This window comes from Nematolebias whitei, chromosome 4, assembly GCF_014905685.2.
Source record: "Nematolebias whitei isolate Nwh7 chromosome 4, NemWhi1, whole genome shotgun sequence".
Taxonomy (NCBI): Eukaryota; Metazoa; Chordata; class Actinopteri; order Cyprinodontiformes; family Rivulidae; genus Nematolebias; species Nematolebias whitei.
Window position 1 is genome coordinate 23,727,614 of NC_056501.1, and position 8,422 is coordinate 23,736,035.

Below are 8,422 nucleotides of genomic sequence, written 5' to 3' on the forward strand. Positions count from 1 at the left end.
TCTCTTTAAAATGTTCTTTTAATTATGCTTCAGAAATTGTGTCTGCCCGTTTTGTCTTGTTGAGCCCCAGCCAAGACTGACCTAAAAAAAACCTAATCTCCCACCTTTCCTGCACACATGCACATAAACAGTGTTGTCCTCCAAACCCCTCCTGAGCTGAATACTCACACCACAGTGATGACACCTCTGAGATATGGCTCATAACACTCTTCTCTCACTGGCAGGAAGACAGAGGGAGCCAGCTTTGGGCCAATAACAATACTACATGAAATCACTTCAGACAGCACCATAAACCAGCGCCACTCAAGAGGAACTGTGTATGGCTGTGCTGTCTGAACTACAGCTTTTCTTTAAACATTACCCTGAGTAGGTTCTGCGACTCGGAATAAAAAGCGACACGCTCCCTGGACATCCAGCTCTGATCTGCAGGGCTTTCATAAATCTATTTGAATTTGGCCAATAAGGGTGGCTCAGACTAAACATGTGGTTTGCTCGCAGGATCATCGGAAGCTGCTGACGCTACATGACAGGACCGAAGAAACACGTAAAGATGAATCAGATGTTTCCAGATTTTGTTCTCTGAGATCAAGTTGAACCTGCCAGCATGGACAGAAAGACCCCCACATCAAGGCTTTGTACTTTGTAATTGCAAACTGTCTTATTTGTACATTCCTACGATTTGTGTTATAAACTGAGATATGTGCATGTGAAACATTTTAAAAAGAGAGAAATTAAGGAGGAAGATGAAGATAGAAAGAGTGAAGTTGTGATCATCTACTTCCTTTGTTCTGCTGCATTAATCTGCTTTTTCCCTCCGTTCCTCTGCTCCTTCGTTTGATCCACTGTAGGATCATCCCCTTGATGATTCACTAACAGCAAAAGAAATTAAATACATCGGATTGACGACCCGCTCCCCATCGCCTCCTCTCCCCTCCCTTTGTCACCGCAACCCCCCCACCACCATCGCTTTCCTTCCCTCTTCTCCCCGAGGCCTCCACTTCTTGAATAGATAAGCAACGGATCGCTCCTTTATCGCTTCACTCTTCATCTCTACCCTTCTTCTTTCTGCACCACGTTTAATCCGAGCCTCGCTGTGGATGCATGTCAGAGATGTAATTCTATTGTTTAACATGCTCTTCTGAGCCCCCATCCCACCACAGACACAGTCACTCCCAGGGCCATATGAATATTCATCAGTTATCAGAAACAAAAGGCAGATCACACTGTTTGTCATGTACCACAACCGGCTCCATTCAGTTCTCTCCCCTCTTAGCTGCTTTTAGCAGATTAGTCATGTTAAACAAATCTCAGATGCACAAATGCCAAGTGCTAACTGTTAGATGTTCAGTCAGAGAAAGAGTTTTCCCAGCGTGCAAAAGCTCTTTATGCTGCCGTCTCTGAAGATGCTGGGAAGTCTGGAAAGAGTTTGGAGAGTAATGACAGTTTGGGTTTAATAAATGAAATTAAATATAAATAATAAAAGAGGATTTAAAAGGATAGTTACAATCTTCTAAAGAGGAATTATGTGGAAAGGTTGTGAACAATGACTGTGTTACCTGTTGTACATAGCTCTTTGAACAATTTGAGTTTAGAGAGCTGCAGATTATGTTTGGTCAAAGTGACGAGCTAACCGCTGGTCTGAGCAGGACTGAGACAGACAGAGCTGCTGCCGCTTTAAACAACTCCATCAAACATTTCAAGCAGCCGTTCAGGCAAATGTTATTTTAAAAACCTACACACCTTTGGTAATTTCACATTGCATTGTTATTATGATGGGAGTGGTGGCGCAGAGGTTAGAGAAAATGGGCCTGTGATCGAAAAGTCACAGGGTCAACTCCCCAGATTGACAACATCAAAATGTGGGTGGGTAAGGTGAAACACCCACACCTGCCTCCACCCTCATTTGCAGCACTCTGGGCCCTTAAGCCCCACCATCTGCTTCCAAACAGGTCTCTCTTGAAAAGGAGTTCTCGGGACTCAATGAGACTACCTATATAAATAAAGGGTAAAAAAAAAAAAATAAATAGAAACTATGGTGGAAATATTTGGATTTCCCTACTGGCAGTGCCCCCAGGCTGCACCGGTCGTGCTACAGCTAGCAGCTGCTGCTACATTCACACTTGCAAATTCCATTTTGATTTTGGCCCCTCTAGGACTGGCTGTAGAGTTGCAGTCGGGCCTAAAATATCCGACATGGCCCGGCCCGACTAAATAATTGTAATTACAGGCCCAAACCTGAAAAAAAAAAAAAAAAAAAAAAAAGAACTTTTTGTTTTTTTTATTAAGCTTTTACTGCTACAGCAAATCAGTTTGACATGCTTTAAAAATATATTTCAAAGAAAAGAAGATATAAGATTTCTTGTTTATTAACACATCACCAAATGGATATTAACACACAAAACGAGTAGCTTACAACATCATCTCTAAAGATGAAGACGTCTTTTTTAACCTCTTTCATCCGGCCGGTCGGACCTGAGCGTGCACCTGACACACATCAGCAGGTTTCACTGTGCTGGCTTTAGAGTGAGTTCTCCAGTTTTTAGCTTTTGTTCAATACTTTCCAGCTCCATTATGTTGCTTGTTGTGGGTCAATTGTAAATCCTCAGATGTGTGAAAGGAGCAACGGGCGGGGCCACATGCACAATTGTTGCTCCAGCAGTACTCTCTCTTTTCACAGTCTGATTAACTTCTGCACTCTATTTTCTTTTGTCCTCATCCTCAACATATAAACTTACTGCCTCCTCATCTACAAGTAGACAATGTTATATTGTGCATTCTTATTAAGTTTTCTTTGTGCTGTATGATTTGGAAAACTGTATCAAAAGCATGAGCCCGACCCGGCCCGCCAATCAAGCACATAATTTTGGTCCAACGGGTCGGGCTTGAAGCTCAGGCCAAAACATCTCAGCTCTAACTAGCTGTTAGCTTGTCAGTCCATTCAGATTTAGATAGCTAGAGGTGTAACAGTTTGTGTTTGTACCAAGCCATTCTAGTGTTGGCCACAGACAATCAGTAACCTCTCTCATTCTAAGGACCACACAAACATCTTTTTATTTGATTTGATTTAATTTGTGATGAGTGCCACGACAAAAGGAGCAAAGATCTCCAGTCTGCTGTGCAGGCCCCTTCACACAGGAAGCAGATAGCTTGGAGACCAAAAATACAAGCAAGAAGTCGCTCTTTGTTCCTGCCACAGCTGCATGTGTCCGTCAGTCTGTCAGAGAAAAGCCCTGGCGATGCATTTATCGACGAGGAAGACGAGAAAAGGAACAACTGCAGCAAAATCCTCAGAGTTTGGAGATTTTAAGCTCGTTCAACTGACACTTCTGAACATTTGTGTTCATGTTGATCACATGCAGAATGGAGAACGTGTTGGAGAAGAGTCAAGCTAACAATTTATCCATCCATCCATCGGATTGACACATGGCCAGTACCATGATGTTAAATAAAATAAAAGAGTCAATAAACTATGATGTATTTAATTGATAATATTTCAGTGTTTGCCAGCGAACAAACTTTTGAAGTACACAACCATCCCCATGAACAAGTTTGTTTTTTTTTTCCTCTCAGGATCAGGGAGTGTTTTTTTTTTTGTCTTTAAAAACAAATAAGCAAACAAACAAAAGAGCATTTGCATTTGTTTCTTTTTCCTGGTGTATTGAGTCTATACCAAACTGTGATCAGACATGCTTTTACCCTTCCCAGAAAAAAAACCCAAACAAACAGGAAATATAACAATTGTTTACACTATCCCATAAAACGCCACTTTTAAATGTCTGAATTATTGCTTTAAGAGTAATGTAGGAAAAGGGGTCAGTTATATAAATGGACCTGTAAGACTTTTTGACCCTGCAGAGAATTCATGCGACAGTCCCACACATTCTCAGCCTGAGTGAGAGTCAGTCGTCGGGTCTGTCTCAAGTCCTTTGGGTGATGTCCAGGACGCACGGCTCCAGGCTCCAGGTCCAGACAGACGTAAACACAGCCCGACCACACTGCCAGGCACAGTGCCAGCCTGCCCTCACCTTGCACGTAAGCAGCTAAGGTGGCCACATTGTGGGGCCTGGAAACAGACAGTGCACATCTTGGCTGCAGTGAATGGAGATGTGTAGGAGAGGAGCAGGGAAGGAAAAGATTTTCTGCTTGTTAGAGACACACATTAAAAAAAAAAAAAAAACAGTGGCAAGAATGTTCCTTTGCCTTAACAATGTATACTTTCCATTGTTCTTATTATTTGCGGTTCCTAATTGCAGTTCATGCCACCAGGAGTGCGTGCGCTGGGGTGGATGTGCTCAGATATTTTCTTCAGCACCCTGTTGTGACAGATGTACCGGGCTCCTCAGCGCCTGTTTGATTTATGTGTCAGGACAAATATGGGTCAAAATGAAACATCCAACACGGTGGCTTCTTCATGCTTGTTCTTCTTTCTTCTTTTTCATTCTCTTTGCACTATCTGCTTTTCAAAGCTCAGCTCAGCGGGACTGTATGTCTCTGCTGCACCAAACCCAGGTTGTGTGTGTGTCTGTGTGTGCATGTGTGTGTAGATTTGCATGATGAGACGTGACAATCGCCTTCATCTTCCCCTCAGACGCAGCATTCCACAACGCTCCGCCACTCGCTCTGTCGCATGCTTTTCATCTTTCCTCTAACCGTTCTTTCCTTCTTCTTCTTCTCTGCTTCTTCTCCTCCTCTGCTTCGCTCTGCCTGCTCCTCTTCTCCTCGCTCTCACAGGTGGAAGAAAGGCAAATGGGGGAATGAAAGGGACAAGATTCTAATTAGAGGAAGAAGCTGAGACAAAAGCAGGAGGATAATGAAGGGAAGCAGCAATAACACATGTAAAACACAAATCCTTAATCTTGGAGAGCGGTGGGAGTGGGGGGGGGGGGGCCCCCCCCCCCCCCACAGTAAAGTAAGGCGGTCTGGGAACACGAGGGGATGGGATGTGATTATGAGCACAGAGCTGACAGACAGATTGACATGTATGTGTGTGTATGTGTGTGTGCCACAGGGGCCTTCAGCTCCTTCTGCTCATACAGACCAACCTGAAAAGCCACAAATGTGTAAAAACTAAAAGTCAGTTGTTGCATTGTTGACTCTTTAGTGAGATCAACACGTTTCCAACTTATTTAAGGAAGTACATCTTAGTTCATCACCTGTGAGGAAAAGTTCATGCACAAGTTGCCTTAACCAGCAGGAAGCACGAGGCAAAATAAAAAACGCTCAGTGTAGTTTTTATTGGAGCTTCTCGGCTTGGCAACAAGGAATGGCTGTCTGCATCCATCCATCCATCCATCCATCCATCCATCCATCATCCATCCATCCATCATCCATCCATCCATCCATCCATCCATCCATCCATCCATCCATCCATCCATCCATCCATCCATCCATTTTTTTATGCTTTGCATGTGGATTCTGTCTGCTTGCTTATTTGTCTCGTCGCTGACTTTCTTTCCAACGTGTTGCTGCCCCTCCTGGGTCTTTATGTGATATGATAGAGCTCGGGGACTTTGGTTTTCTTGCCACTGCTGTGAATCGCCATTCGGATGATGAAACCGCTGTGCAGCTGTGTCTGCAGCTCTCGGTGGGACACTGGTGTCTTTGCGGCTCTCAGACACGTCTGAGGCGAAATCTCCCTGATGAAAGAGTCTGAAAATGTGACTCTTTAGTCCAGGTCCTTTCAGTTTCTCACTGAAAAGCCACTTCGAACTTTAGATGTTTGTGTATTTGTGTGTGTTTGTGTGTATTTTTGGCTTTTCAGGCAAATGTGTTCACCCCATGATCTGTGTTCTTATATCCACGTCAATAAACAGAGGGGAAAGTTGCCATTGTGCATTTCTGAATACTTTTAACACTTTGATGTTTGAAAACATGCAGGGATTTATGAGATTGCGTTTTAAAGTTGCAGTTCAGCTCGTTTGAAGTGAAGTTCTGCAGAAAAGTAATGAACAAAAAAAATATGACTCTTTGAACAACCTCAATTTGGAGGAATGGGGTTTAATTCTGACTGGATTAAAAAGCTAACCCCTAATCTGAAGGGGGCTACGTCCGAAGCTCTCTTAAAAACAAATCCAACCACAAAAGTTTTATAGCATTTTATGCTAATGCTGTTTTATAATCTTTTTCATCATCGTCACTAATATGCACAACATGTTTATTTTGGCAAAAAAATTTACAAGTAAGCTAATACAAATGCTATGTAAAAAAACAATATAATGCAAACCGAAAGATTTTTATAGAAGTATCTGCACAATACAGAAACTTTGGTATCAATGCTGCTTGAACAATTAGCTTGTCAATACAGTCAAGAATTAAACTTATTCCTTCAAACTCATTCAAAGACCTATGTACAACAGGTAAGATATTAGGTGTTCATAAAAAAATAAGGAGGTGCAGAGGTAAGAGAAGGCAAGACTGTGATTGGAAGGTTCCCAGTTCGAATCCCTGGACTGCCAACATCAAATATGGGAAAGATGAATCACCCACACCTGCCTCCACCTTCATTTGCTCCACTCTGGACCCTTGAGCAAGGCCCTTTACTCCCACCATCTGCTCCTTAGGGCACCCCAGATTGCAGCTCTCTGCTCCACACAGAGGGCTGTGGTAGTTCAGTGGTCTGTGGTTGCGTCAGGATTCAGGAAAGACATCCACCATAACTTTTTTAATAAACAACAATTGCCAAGTTTTGTACGCGTTAGTTTGCTCTGATGAACTCTGATGAAGGGAGCAGCTTAATGAAGTAAAAAACAGAAAAGAAAAAACCCTAAAACTATAATTTTAAACTAAATTACCATTTTTAAATCAAGTACTTTTGACGTTGACTGGATGTGTGTCAAATTTTCAGAAAAAGTTTCTTTGGGACAAAATGCACAAGAAACATTTTTACGTGAATAATCTGATGCAGCAAACATTTCACCCACATCTCTGATTTCTTATAACCAATCTGCTGTTCATGCTCTGAGAGGAATATCATGGCTCGTTCCTGAAAATGTTCTGTTCTCATGACAACCTTCCGACAGTAATGTGTGGGTTATTTTACTTGTTCCAAATGAGATGATGCAAACACACATGATTTATATTCATTGAGACATTTTAAACTTAGTAAGTAAAAACAATGCAGAGGGGTGTTGGGGAAAACTGTAGGGATCTATCATTGTCAGTGGTTGGAGCCAAGTGTAGGCAGACACTGGGAATACAAAGTAAAATAAAAAAAAAAACTTAGTTATTAAATTATCAGATGAAAACAAACAGCTGACGTGGCAGCAAATACACTTACAAAACACAATGAGCACGAAAAACACAAGGAGCATGGGAGGGAGCCGGTCCAAGACATATGGTAGAGAACCAAAACTATGAGCCGACAGTGAAATGGTGATCAGAAGTAGTTAAAATAGAGACTGAGGAAGAGTGGAAAGTAGCAGAACCTGAGTGATTAAACATGTGAACAGGTGTGAGTGGAACGGAGACTGGGAATCAACAAAAGAGGCTGAATGAGGGTGGAGATGAGAACTGACACAGAAAGCACAAGGGGCTTAATACAAAAATACAAGATATATGAAAATAAAGAGGATAATCTAACAAAATTAAGTCAGGTCCTCTGGATGAATTAAAATAAATATATATATATTTTTAATTGGCCAAAAGGATGGGCCAGCACAGAAGAGCAACATAATCAGGCCAGGACTCTGTGGTCTACACTAATCTGCAGGACAGATGTCACTCTTAGGGATGAAGATGTTCAAATCCTGGATAGAGTGGAACAATGGTTTATGAGAGGAGTAAAGGAGTCAGAGTCAGTCAGAGTCAGAGTTTCTTTATTATTAATCATCCATTGTTATGCTGATGGTCCTTCTTGAGCATGTGATCAGCTGGTTTTGGTTGTCAGCAGCAAAACTGGTTGATCCACCCTGAGACGGTGCTATTTAAGAGACTGAGCTGAATACAGCTCCTCAGACTGAGGAAGTCTCTCGGATGAGAGACGAAACGTTTCTACATTTTTTTGTAGATTTGCTTTGTTTTGTTTTTTTGAATGTCCAGAGGACCAGATTTAATTTTTTTAGATTTCTTTATTGTCATTCGCACCTCATGTGGTACATGTGGTGGAGCGAAATTATGTACACAGGGTCCCAGTTACATCCAACAATAAAATGTATAAGAAAAACAGTAATAACATCTAAGATATGAACTAAGAAAAACATTAACTAAAAATACACTAAGCACTCATAACATAAAACATTGAACATCAGCACAAACATGAACATGAGTCTGTGAGCAGATGTGCACGCATGAACACATCAACATTAAAACAGATCAGCAGCAACATGAAACAGATCAGCAGCAACATGATATGGTTTTTCACAGTGATTATTCTAGTCAGAGATTCATGAGTCTAACAGCCTCAGGGTAGAAGCTGTTCCTCAGT